The sequence below is a fragment of the Periplaneta americana genome, chromosome 13, assembly GCF_040183065.1.
Source record: "Periplaneta americana isolate PAMFEO1 chromosome 13, P.americana_PAMFEO1_priV1, whole genome shotgun sequence".
Taxonomy (NCBI): domain Eukaryota; kingdom Metazoa; phylum Arthropoda; class Insecta; order Blattodea; family Blattidae; genus Periplaneta; species Periplaneta americana.
The window spans coordinates 38,793,681-38,808,264 of record NC_091129.1 but is presented as its reverse complement, the minus strand read 5'-3'; the positions used below and the strand labels follow the sequence as shown (position 1 = coordinate 38,808,264).

The 14,584-nt window shown below is 33.9% G+C and overlaps 1 long non-coding RNA gene across 2 annotated transcripts in view; it reads left to right on the top strand.

The window, feature by feature from the left end:
* The first annotated feature begins 5,201 nt into the window (after nucleotides 1-5,201).
* LOC138711814 (uncharacterized) overlaps nucleotides 5,202-14,584 on the top strand; it is a 37,556-nt gene continuing 28,173 nt past the window's right edge. For both annotated transcript variants that reach the window (XR_011335472.1, XR_011335471.1), the window contains exon 1: nucleotides 5,202-5,791. This is a non-coding gene — a long non-coding RNA (uncharacterized lncRNA). The remainder of the gene's footprint in view (nucleotides 5,792-14,584) is intronic.

The window sequence follows — 14,584 nt, the reverse complement described above, 5'->3', positions numbered from 1 at the left end:
TTGTGTCATTTACCCTATTTTTTCATTGACCTTTTCTCCTATTTTTCTTTTATATTATTTTACTGTTTCAAAGTTCAAATTTTAGCACTACTTTCTTGTTGTCACTTATTCAATTCTCTTAACACTTTTTCGCTATTATTATTCACTCTTCCTATTTGCGCTCATTTTCAGTTTTTCACTACTCCACCTACACATAAGTTTTCTTTCTCATTATTTTCACTTCCAATAAATAGGCCAACTTATATTTTTTCTCTACTCATTTGATTCTACACTTCCTCTCTCTCTCTCTCCCTCTCTCTCTCTCTCTCTCTCTCTCTCTCTCTCTCTCATACTTATCGATTTTTATACAATTCCACTTTAGTTCCATTTCTTGATCACATCCCTAGATTTCTTTTATCGCATCCTTTGCAATTTTAATATCCAAATCCTTAGTTATCGCAGATTTCTGGCCTTCCCCTACTCTTAATCTGAGCTTCATTTCTGTATCTGTCTTTTTTTCTATTTGTTTGTTTTTATGTATTGTTTGTTTGTAACTTCTGTATAAATTTATTTGTGGTAAAAATGCTGACATGTAACTTCCTGATATCTAATAATTTACGTACATTAAATACACCCTTTATTTTAACCTGAACCTTATTTTTGCACCAAAACCTTAGTGTCTGATCTGATCTGATCTGATCTGCCCTATATTAATTTTAAATTTCTACAATCAAGTAATGTATCATTACACAATCAGTTTTGTCGATTTAAAAATAAATTGTAGTCTTTTCAATAACTGGATCTTTAACAGATATTTTTATTCCACTGCACGTTTCCTGTATTCAAATTGAAAACATTTCAAGTTGTGGCAGCAAAGTAATGGGCTGAATGTCTTCTAAGTTCTTCAAGTTGAAGTTGACTTTACTACAATGATTACTGAGTGGACAAAAGTGCAGAGAGCTTTTACTGGACGTGTAACTGTGATAATCAGATATCGCCAATTCATATTAATATTAAGCAGCTCATGAAGTAAGATTATGTAAGTAACAAAAATTACATCATATTAATTGAATGTTTTGATAAACTAAATTTGAAAATCGGAGGTGTGCTCAGGCGTGGGTTCGATTACCACTTGAGTTGATTATCTGTTTACTATTTTCCAGAGGTTTATACTAACTATAAAACGATTGTCAGGTAATAAAATGACAAATCTCAGAATCAACTTCGCCAAATATCATCTCGCTGACACTAATTACATTGAAGTGAAGTAAATTATATTTCAAATTCTTAACAAAATGTGTCGTTTATTTTCTGTAACAGTTTAATAGTAACAGCTCCTTAAAAATAATTATTATAAGGAATCTTCGGTTTATGAAGAGTCAGCTGAATATTTTGTTGCCCAGTCAGTTTACCCCAAAATGATACACACGACACAATTTTTATCAAGAATAAATCAATTCTTATTTGAAATTAAAACATACAATGGCCGTCCACTATGAGACACGACGATTTCGTCATGCAAAATAATCAGTGATATTTCATGTTATTCTTACGCATCTACCACATTTTGCGACATTCAAAGAAGTTCCTTGCAGTGTAAGCACTATTTAAGTGATCACTTCATTTCAATTTCGGCTATTTTCATTTGTACAGACAGCATTGTTTACTGCAACCCTAGTGTAGCATAGCTACCAGGCGGCCCATCTGCGTCCTCTTGTGTTGAACGTGACTTCCTTTCGTACATAAAACGCTAAATAGCTGCCTAGTTCTGAGGCTTAGGGAACGGATATGAAAGCATTTGACTCGAGTGTCCTACTGGTTGAAATGTCAAGTACAACTAGTAACAGGATTATGAGCCCGGTCCATTTACTTTGTTCCTGTTTTGTTACTAATAAATGATAAAAACGAAGTTCCTGGTGCGTTTACGAATGATGAGGACACTGACTTTGTTCTGCTCTACGGTGAAACAAAGCAAAATGCAACTGCAGCTCGAAGGCTTTACCGGCAGTAGTTTGAAAGTGATGTTAATAAATAATAATAATAATAATAATAATAATAATAATAATAATAATAATAATAATAATAATAATAATGATAATAATAATAATAATAATAACAATAATAATGATAATAATAATAACAATAATAATAATAATTACAAACTACAATTCTTTTTCAGTATATTTAGCCATGGATCTAAACCAGCAACAATCGCCATCACACTGATTTCATGAAAGCATTGTCCCTGAAATTTAGAAAATCCTTTGTGCTCTCTTGTTGATAGGTTTTCTATAATCGTTTTCAAAACGGCGCAGATGGGATACCTGGTATAATTCTCTTCGAATATGTTGATCGATAGTGATCGTTATAGTGAAAGTGGTTGGTACCTACTGCGAATGCGTTACATTTACATCTACATTAGCTACAATACTTCAGTTGAAGTATGTGCTATTTAAGTTTACCATAATGTACTTGATGGTAAGCTGTTAATAAATTAAACTGACTCTTTTATAGTGTCTAGTTTCTTTGGATACGACTGTACGATCGATAAAGGAAAGAGTTTAATGCTTTTGTTTTCACATGGACGAGTAATAGTAAACTGCACAGTTAACTTCAGATAATGGTTTACAATTCCGCTCTCTAAATTATTTCATCGAGTATTCACTGAATAGTCAGTGTCACTGCAATTTTGTAACAAAAAAATTTGTTTACCTAAATTTTGAGGCATGACTTCAAGAAATCTCATTACATATTATACAAATGTATTAATCTTGTATTCGAGAACACTTATTTTACTGAAGAAATAGATGGACGTAAAAACGGAAATTGGAATAAGAAACAGAACTAAAATTGTACCCAACAGAGACATACAATTCACAGTATATACAACTTGAAATATTAAACAGTTGATAATTTATTGACCTACACCATCGCAATGCAAACTTTAAACTTTGATATTGCAACACCGTAATAAAGGACATAATCGTAATTTCTAAAATTACAATAAATTTTACTATTGTCTGCAATAATCAATAATCTTTTATGCTACAAGAATGCAGAAATTTTAGATATAAATAATAATTATTAATACATCCGTCTACCATAACAGATGATCATATAGGTCCGGAAAACAATGCCGGAAAAATACATATATGGAATGGAGACAAATATGGAATATATCAATACAATAGGTGGTAATCATAGTAGCCTACAATATGCAATTTATAAAGTTTAAAAATTAAACATTACCTATATAAATGATTATGTAAAATGCCTATGGATTTAAGAATATTACTTTTTTAAAATCAGTATCATTTGTATCATTAAGAAAGTTAGAATATCTAACATTGAAGAATTGTTCGAAATTTTATACTTGCAATCGAAAATTACGATTCTTCTGCTGAAACAGAAAACTCACAAGAAGTTATTAAACGTGTAACTAATTCTGAATTTGGACTGATCTGCTACAATGTTCAACGGAAATGTGACTTATCAAAGAGAACAAGTGAAATCTGGATGAAAGATTGTTGTAAAACAAGGAGAGACTTAGTCGTTTTATTCATAATGACAAATAGTGTGAACTACATGGAAAACATCTTCATCGTCTCAATATAACATACTCTGAAAGTAGCTCCTGATGGTATTGTGATTAGGACCATCTTGTACAGTACGACAACCTGGATCAGTAATAAAAGAAATGAAACTTACCTAAATTCACGTAAAAAAATATTGTCCATCGTACCGAAAGTTACCTTACACTTAACTATAGTGTATACATTTATATGCACGGTCCTACAGAAGGGAAACAAATATATGGCAGACTAAAAGCATGACATCAAGCATTTCTTCATATTTTTCGTTGTACTGACATGCAGTGATTGATTATAGTACCTTAATCATGTGACTTTCATAAATTGAGACAAAAAAGATATGAAATGGAAACCTAAATACTGATTCAAGTCGAACATTAATTGAAAATGACAAAGAAGGAATAATGGAATGCACTTGCCCACATGGTAGGGAGGTTGGGATGGGCAGGGCGGGACTCGACATGCAGCCACCTCCACGTGGTGAGTTCTGGGTTGTTTCAGTTCAAGAGAATGAAACAAGCAAAGAGCTGCATCTCTTCTGTGAATGGTGGTACGAAAATTCAAGCAGGGTGGAAGGTGTTCAATAACAGTAACTTCACACACTAATTCCTTAAGATAAGAGGAATAGGATCTTCCTTCGCCATTATGTGTTCTTTTTTTATTTATTACGAAATCAATTTTTTTCTAGCAGTATTCTTCCTTTCTTTCCTTTTTATCTTTTTCCTTCAACAGCAACAAACAAGGTTTATTTTTATTTAAATTTGTTTTGCACCACATTACTACTTAACCATTTATGTTGCCCTTATCAGGATGCAATAGAAACTCGCATTTTAAGATTACCTGTCAAGGAAATTGTCAGCGATGCTGTAGGTATCTCGGTAAGCTATATCTTTATTTAAAACTTCCTTTCTTTCAATATAATTTCTTCTCGAAAAAGGACACTCTAACAATGGATTAAATACATCATCATTATTCCTCGCATCTATTTCTGTTTATATTTTCCCGAAACACATAAAAACATTGAACCACCTCACTACTGTACTATGAAATACAATAGTACAACACTCTCGCTTAAGTCATAAACTAAGACATAACGGGTGAGAACAATGTGGGTCTCTGCCTGCTAAAAAGCGGAAATTTTTATGTTATTTATGGTCTATTTAGGAAGACAAGTCATCACTGCTATACCCAATCCATTCCACCCTTGAGACCAGTCCATGGATGGGAGGAGGGAAAGCTGACCAGGCCACGAGGCCAGACGAATTGTTTTTCAGGTACAACGTTTCAATTTCAACCACAAAGCCCACGAAAACATATGAAATGCAGAAGTCAGACTCGACACGAGCGATTCTGGCCGCAGGAACAAATTTTTACTGCAAAACAGGTCTATATACATCACAAAGTTTTCAAATACTTCTGCAGCAATATATGCTTAATTCAAATGACTAATACAGAATATTATATAAAAACACAAAATTTCATTTCAGTTAAGCCAACTGACTCAGACCTGGCCTCACTTGCCTCAGTTAATCAGCAGCCACTGGTTTTAGAAAAAAAACTGCTACATGGCAGTGAATTCAGTAGCACTTGCCACTAGACGGAAACAATCTTCCCTGCAGCATTGATGGCAGTGATGAGGAGACTGCCATTACACTCTGTCCCCACGGTACTCAGGCTTAGGGTGTAGCACGCATCTTGTAACAGCGTTGCAAACTATTCATTACTTAAACTGAATTATTATTAATTAAAGTATTAAAATAGTTACTCTTAAAGGCCTTGTCAACTTAAAAAAATGCACTTTTAGGTAGAAAATGATTCTAACAGAGTAGGTGTATAGATTAGTTTCTGTGAAAACCCGAGCGTCGTTCTATTAATAGTACAGCGACAATCCACAGTTAAAACCCCGGAGTTACAGAAGTGACGTCACAAATCCACTATGCAGAGTATGCCAGGCCCTGAGTAGCAGCAAACGGTAATTGTAAGCTTCTTCCCGCATCAGTCTCTTTCTATTATTAGTGTAAATTTCTGGTGTCTGGTGTCATGTCTTACATGAAATAGTTCTTTACACGAATCACGGCTGGAATCAGGCCATATCAATTTGAGCCCAGGAAAGATAAAATTGTAAGAATATGGAAAGAAAGCAGTGAGAATACAGACCGGACTGGTGTTTCTTCAGCAACTCATCAAGAGTGTTTCTGTTGCTGTGGAAGTGCAATGGTAAGGTATGTAAAGGAAAGTGCTGAGTGTACGAGTATTATGAGTACATAATTTTCATAATGCATTTCACGCTGTTGTACTAAACAGAGACACGTTGAATACTGCTAGGCATGTTATGATGGTGAGGACGGAGTCTTAATTTTGAAAGGGAAGAGTTACGGGAGGTAAATAACAGGAACATACGCTATGTAGCTTACAAACAATTTGTTTACTGAATTAATTCTTGGAATCCCCTCGGAAGAGAAACAAAAAAGTCATACCTTCATGGGTAATAAACGAAATTCGTCGTGAATACCCGACCTGACAATGAGTAGAGAAACTTTCAAACTACCGATAGAAGGGAAATTTCGAATTATTATTAATTAGAAATTGTTCTTAATTTTAAAAAATCACCACAATTTATTATATTTTGCAACCAACACTCAGAACATTAAAAAATTATCTTAATTTTAACATTTTTTAACCATTAAATTGTTCCTACCTTTTATAAACTTTTAATAACTTTACCTCCAATAAACTTATTCTTGGTCATTTATAATTGTTTCAATGTTAGTGATAACTCGATGAGAAAAAAGTAATCAATTTCAAAAACTATTACAACCTGCATTTTTTAAAACAATTCAAAGTTTTAACTGATAAATTTTTATCAATATACACATCGAAATTTTTATTGGACAAAGGTCGAATAGAGAGAGTAAATATTCCTACACAATAAAAAATATAGCACTCTTGTCTATTTTTAAATTGTTATATTTCGGTAAAACCTCTTCTCCTATGGAGTCAGTGCACTCGTCACTACTGCTACTACTGTAATTGTTTCACAGAACGATACATCCATATCATTTACTTCCTCACTTTCACAGTTTGAAATACTCCTAAAATTTCACTCCCCAGCCCACACTGCACACCTAATTCATTGCAATTTGTATGTGTGTTTAAATTGGCATCATCACTTGTTGGTCCCTGCTGCTTCGTTCACCGTCTCACAAAGTTCGCGGCATGAACTTGTAAATGACCAGTCTATTGCTTGCTTTATAATCTTCTTCCTTACATATGCACCAGTCTTTCTCTGGCATTGATGAGGTCCATTAATTTCATCCGGTTTCAATTTCAAAGAAGGAATTACACTTTTTTTTTAAACTGATCTACTTATTTTGATAGGCAGAAGTTCATTTCAAAGCCGAGATGTAATTTCAAAATCTTCTGGTGTGAAGTGTTCAGAATAAACGACAGAATTCCGGGTGAGTTCGAAATTACACCGATTTATTCGATTCACCCACGCTTTGAATCTAATCGGTGATCTTTGGCGATTAGGAAATACATGAATACTTATTCATGTGTTCGTAATATTTGAACACCCAAAAACAAGACAATGAGGCATTTCCGATAGAATAGCACACAAACGTATATATAAAATAATAAGGCACTAGTTGCTTCACCGTACGAAACGCTATTGAGTGAAGCTCTAAGAATCGCATTGAACTTCCTGGAGTTGTGACGTCACGACTACAGCCGGTGTATCATTATACACGCAGTTTTAAGAGAACGGAAAGTCGTAGAAACTTGCGATTTTCACTCTTATATTTCTCTAAACGAAACCTTTATTTTGAACACCACTTTATTTTTAAGTTAACAGGGCTTTTAAGCCATAAATGTAACAAAACCATTATGAAAAATTATTTTGTTGCATCTTAAAAGTGTTATATAGACGTAAATGTGTTTAAAACAAAAGGCCCGGTTAAGTAAGTAACTGCCATGAAAAGTTTTGTGAATAAAACAATTTTATTACTATTATAGAATCCTCTGACGTAGAGGTTAGGCCTATGTTTGATATGGTACAACATCTACCAAGACCAAGAATACTGAGAGACAGATCGAATCCTCTAGAAGAATACGATAATATTGATTTAGATTATCGAAAGACACATTCATAGCTCTCTTGCATGAAATAGGGCATCATATTGGAAAACAAATAGCACGCAGTAATACAATATCAGCAAGTAACCAGCTGTTGTTTGTCTTGCGCTATTACACAATATTAGCCTTTCAGAATGTGGTAGTGGATCATATTCACGTTTATAAATCTACAGTTTGTAGAATAATAAGATGTGTGACTGCATTGCAAGAATGAGAGAACAATACATTACTATGCCTCAAGGAAATTCTGTACAAACAGTAAAACAGGATTTCTTCTCAATTTGCAATTTTCCCAAAGTTATTGGTGCATAGACTGTAGCCATATGAAAATTCAAAGCCCTAGTGGACACTTGAATGAGATGTACCGAAACAGGAAGGGTTACTTCTCTATCAATCTGTACTAAGAATCGTTGCAAGTTGGCCTGGGTCAGTATTTAATGCCTGTTCTTCTACTTGCAAAGTTTGAAAACAATGAATATCCAAAAACACAATATTACCACAGTCTAGTATATACAGTCGCGAAGCTCAATACGAAGTAAATATGCATCCATAGATAGTTGCTAAACACTAGGATCGCTACTATCGCCTCATTACAGACAATGCGAAATAGTACCTGCACATTCTATTGTTCCTAGTACCCTCATAAACTCAAGCTTCGTAACTGTATATAGTAGACTGTGATATTAACATAGCGACACGCACGTATAATAAGGGAATAATTTGCGCCGGCTACGATGGCTCTGTCGCTTTGAATTTTTCCGTTTGAAGATGGAATAGCTAACAGTTCGTTAAATATCACATTTGCAATGACCTATACTTTAAAGACTGAAATAGTTTAAAGGTCATTTATTTAACGAGAGAATAGCAATTTGTGGAACAGGTTTCTTGCAACCCAGTATAGATCTAGTGCTTGAATTGGATGATGATGATGATGATGATGATAAAGTAAGTTTAAGAACTTGGAAAGTTGTTTAAAGTATATAAAGAGTGTAGCGAAAGTAGTGGGCAAAACTTCAGGTAAAGCTTCCTCATATGTAGAGAAGAAAAAAAAAAAGGTTATATAAACATGAGTCCGGAAATGCTTGGTTGCCGCTCTATAGGGGTTACAAGGAGGATTATTTTGAACTACAAAACTGATGTATTAGTTTCAGTTTGTGTACATTTGTTTACAGGAACTGTTCAATATGTCACCTCCTGTCTGAATACAGGCACCAGTTCGTCGCATTGACGTCTGGACCTGCTCCCAAATTCCTGGCATAGCACGTATTGTCCGACAGTGTTGCTCAATTAGCACACATTTCAGTCTGGATGTACGTAGACAACTTAATGCAACATTCCCTGGCCGATGGATAGGGCGAGGTGGAAGAAATGCTTGGCCTCCACGCTCACCAGATCTCAACTCACTGGACTTCTACTTGTGGGGACACTTGAAGTTGTTTGTGTATTCGACTCCTGTGAACGATGTAGAAACTCTCCGCCTGCGAATTGAACATTTTTGCTCGATTTTAAGTCCTCTACACATTCCTCAAAATTTTCGCACATATTTGTTAACACACTGTATATGCGTGTATGTGTTTGTAGTGGACAGATGGACAAGGGTCTTACTGATTTAACACAGCTATTATGTGAGGCTGGATTGATTCTCAGAACCTCACTCTTTATTATGCTAGTACACATTCTAATTTAAACTCTACAGTAAAGTTCTGTTATTACTTTTCTTCGGCTTCGTTCGAAGCTTTAGTCTTTTCTCGGAACTCTTCCTAAATTAAAGGAAGTTTTTGTTGATAAGGTTTCACGTGTGTCCTACTTTTCGAATACTCTATTCACCCCTAACTATCCTATCTCTGTGAGCGCAGCGACACTTTAAGCTTTTTCCTTTCATGCTAACTTCAGCTGAGTTTGAGGATAAAATGCGTGAAACAAAAGTTTCTGCCAAACTTAAGGAAGCTGTACTTCGCTATTCTTGGTAAGATTCCAGAATTTACAGTACATACACTCAAATTATTTTTCTTCCTTCTCTTGTTCCGAACATAATAGGCCTAACTTGTAAATTACAATTTATCATAATGTGTCAAGGTTCTCTTGCAACTCAATCGTCTCACAAATTCCTATCCGTAGAAATATTTACCAAACATATGGATAAAAGAAGTACTTCATATCATCAAATTCTCTTCATGTAATGAGAATCTCAAAGGCAGACAAAATTTTAGATAACAATTTTGAAATTTGTGGAAAGAGTAGCGATTTTCCAAAATGCCATTTAAATTTACAAAAACGTTAGTAATTCTTATATTTCTTAACCAGATTGGATTAAACTTTCTACAGAGAATATTTATATGCAGCATTATAAATGTAAAAATGTTCAGGTCTCTAGTTTGAAAATTTTAGGAAATTGAAACTTCACTTCAGTGTATTCTTATGTTAATATTTAATTTAAATACACATTTATTAATTTATGTATAATATGTAACAGAAACAAAGACACATTAGAAACTATTACATACATAAAACAGAAATATAAGTTAAAGAATTTATCCCCGTATGAGCAAACGCTTGTTGGGAGTTCAAAACCGCACTGTAGATAAGCAGAAAGAAGAAGATAAAATAAACAAATTAATATAAGCAATAAAACAGCACTGATTACACAAATAAGAGCCTATATGATAAAGAATAATCACAATTGAAAACGTTCCTAACCAATATTTACAAGTATAATAATATAAGACTAATAGCCTATTAGCAATTAATTATCTAATCTTATGTTAAGTTCTCTTAATAATTTCTTTAATTTTAAGTTTAAATTTTATCATACTTATGTTAACTGAAACAGGGTACTGAGAACTTAATTTGTTGTAAAGTTTTAAGCAGCAATTGAAGCCATGTTTCATATCAGCAGCCATTGAACTTTTGGATTCTGGTAAAATGAAATAATATGTTTCTTCTCGTATTATAATCATGCAAATATTTGTTGAAAATTTTCTTGTTCTTATGAAAGAAAGTCAGTAATGTGTATGTATATATAAGCTCCAATTTGAAAACGTAAAAATCCAAATATGAAGTTTAGTAGGGTAATCAAGAAGTTTTTTTCAGACAAATTTTGATTATTCTCATTTGTAGTAAATCCATCGACTTTCTTATGGATATAGAAACACTGCTCCAACCAACAATGCCATAACGTAATACATATTGCACAAAGGATAAATAAAATTAATCTTAAAATATTAATAGGGAGGTAAGAACGAAGTATAACAAATCTATATATAATTTTTGGTAATTTATTACATAAAAATGCAATATGTGTGTTCCATCTAATGTGCTGGAAAATTATCACCTATTACTAGGTAAAACTGTTATGTTTCTATATCCACTGCCTGTACAAATGACGTTCGTAATGTAACGTTTCCATCCCTACATTACTAACTTGAATCCACGGAATCTGTCTCCTTAATCCGTGCTCTAATTATGACCTTAGCACATATTCAACAAAATAATGTCATACCAGGAGTTCCTAGTAATTGTCATCGTGTTGTTGATCAATTTTAGAGGCGCAGACTGGAATAGATCAATGTCTGTTCCATGAAGCGTATATTTCATGTCAAACTACGAGTAAAGGCAGGCTATTCAATATATATCTACAAATGCATTTAGATTAAATTTAATTGATATGCTGTGAGTATGGAATACTATTCAAAACGGAAGTTGGTAGATACAATATGTACAATCTATTTCATGAATATTGTCACGTTTTGAAGTAGTTTACATCCAATACTTCATTTCTTTCCCACTGCTATGCTAGTAAGAACACAAGGCACAGAAAGAGCCATTCATATGAGTAGTGGCGTGCCGCTGTGCCTCTGAAATGTTGGCATATATCGCAAACGAGTTATAATTTGTGTGATGACGCCGCAGCTGCTACTCTAACATGAACACCACTGAAAACCGGAATACACAATACAGGCGAGTAGGGGTGGGTGTAGAAGACGTAGTTGCGGTATAGTACGGCTAAAGAACGAGACGGAATTAATGGAATCTAGTGAACCTCATGCATATGTATTGGGAGGACGTTTGTATAATAAAATATTTTTAACAGCTATGAACGCCATGTTTAAAGGAAGCTTGAGATCATTGTGGTAGATCTATTGGAAGTAGAACGACTGCCTAGAGGAGTGGATTTTTTATATCATCAAGAATAATGTATATTTAGTCGATTATTTTAAGACTCTCCATCGATTGGGTACTTATTTACCTTCGGTGAAATTGGTGGCAACAAGATAATGTTTTGGCGATATGAACCGAGTATTCAGAGATTGTACATCAAATCGACGGCCCAGTTCAAAAGAGAAACAATTAAAATTTAAAGTTTTGAGACACCTGCATTATAGAAAGCTGTGAAAAATCAAAGGATCGTTGAAATTACTGCAAATTAAAATGATTGTTTTATATGTATTATAAGTTTCAAATTAGAATGATGTTGACTGAATTATTCACAGCAACATGAAGCCTTAAAATTCAGGTTTCTCAAAAATTCAAATTTTGAGTTGTTTCCCTTTTGTACTAGGCCGTCAAAATGACATCTAACAATTTTACCCATAATATATGCAGATACTGAAACAGTTTGTAAATTTGATTTGCTGTCCCAAATAGTGTTTTGTAATTAGCCGTTGTTAACTTGATTTCGTGACGATGCAGCTTCATTCTCCAGAAATTGCAATCCGTCATTGGGACGATCGAAATCCTCATGCAATTGCTGAAATAGAACACCAGCAAAAATTTCAGCTGCAAAATAAACAGAGGAATGTTAAAGTGGTTTTTGGCCGGACATTAAAATAATTTGTTGAAGGTGTTTCAACTGACGGTGTAGCTGCATTTTGCAGTGTCAGTGAATCAAAGTATACGAAGTATTGCAGAGGTGTGCTCATAAGACATTTGTCCGGTCCGCAATGCTGCATTCTTCGGTCTCCAGAAATGTATTAAGTGTGTATGGTTATATGTCTCAAAATGTGGTATGTAGACTGATATGTGTGTGAAAGTATGAAGTATATGAATATGAGGGAACAAGGTTTCAATTAAAGATTCCCAGATATGGAATATATAAAGTCTTGCAGAGGCGATCTAAAGTTTTTTCTGTTTGTATTATATTTTATGTTACAATTATTAGCAAAATAAATAAATAAATAAATAAATAAATAAATAAATAAATAAATAAATAAATAAATAAATAAATAAATGAATAAATGAATGAATGAATAAATAAATAAATAAATAAATAAGTAAATAAATAAATAATTAAGTAAATAAATAAGTAAGTAAGTAAATAAATAAATACATAAATAAATAAATACATAAATAAATAATTAAGTAAATCCGTTTCTATATTTACATGAATTTCTACATCTGTGTTCACTAAAATTCATCGGTGTGGGGGAGGTACATTGTCTTCGTCTGCCAGGCTGTATATTGAAGTACTGACAGAGTGAGGCACACAAGAGAAAAGTAACAGATCTATAGACCAGCCAAGTTCTCGTTACCGACGGCAAGAGTCCGAAGTATTGAGCTGGTTGCATGTATCCTGGTTATAGCGATAGCAGCGACCTCATCTCCAATCGGTAGTAAGAAGTTGGTGGGTCTGTCCCGCGCAGTAGGTTAACAAGGAAATACTGATTACATCACAAAAGCCAAATTACGACAGCTTCTAATCGGCAAGAGGAAAACCAATATTGTTTTTAATTGAGATATTAACTTTTATTTTTTTTTTAAGTAACTAATATAAATAGGATGGCTGTTTAATAAGCTTTCAGAACTCTTTACACTTCATAAAGTATGTTGTGAAGAAGAATACGACCACCGATGTAGTTCAGGCGGTTGAGGTGTTTGTCTGCTGATCCAAATTTGGGGTCGGGTGTGGTTCGATACCCTCTTGAGCTGATTACCTGGTTCGTTTTTTTTTCACTGTTTTCCTCAACAGTAAAGCGTATGTCAGGAAGTTACTTGACGAATTCTTGTCCACATCTTGCAAAATATTATATCGCTGTCACTAATTTTACCAATGCTAAATATTAGTAGTTGATACAACGTCATTAAATGAACAATTAAAGCATTTTTATACAGAACAATGAGTAGTCTAAATCTCACCGCAACTGTCATCTACTAACCTTCGGACAAACCGCGCACGGAACATATTCTGTGGCGGACGTCGGCTCTGACGTTACACAAACACAGGTGATGTCCTATTTTTCTAAATGTAAATTATAATGAAAAGACAATATTTTATAGTGGAATTGCCTTGGTTTTGTCCACTACAAATACAACTCCTTCATCGCCGAGATTTGAACTCGGGTCTGTGGTCGTCATAAGCCAGAACTCTGCCAACTAAAATACCCAAGGTGACGTTATTTTCCTCCATGTCCTTTTTCACCTTCTTTTTGACAGACATTCAAATTCGAATTCAAATGTCAAATTCAAATTTATTCATAATTTACATTTGAAATGGTACATTTGAATAGATAACGTAATTTCCCATAACTATGGTCCAGGCACCCAACTATGGTCCAAAACGCATTATTTACTACTTAGTCCTCCAAGAGTTCGGTGTTTGCCATTTAAGGCGCCACTATGGTGGAATTATGTTCCCCATAGATACTTCTATCTACCATTACACGTGGCAATGATATGGATGCTTAACAAGGTCAGTGTGCATCGTTCTATTAAATGTGTGAAGACACGAAATCATTCACTTTGTGCTTGTCTGTTTTATTAAGCTCTCCTCTGTAGAACTGGTAAATTATAGATATATGATTCTTTGTACAATTAAACCTGGCTATATAGTGTTTACTTTCACGTAATAATTAGACTGGCAGAGGTTAAGAACTCTGCGTGAAAAA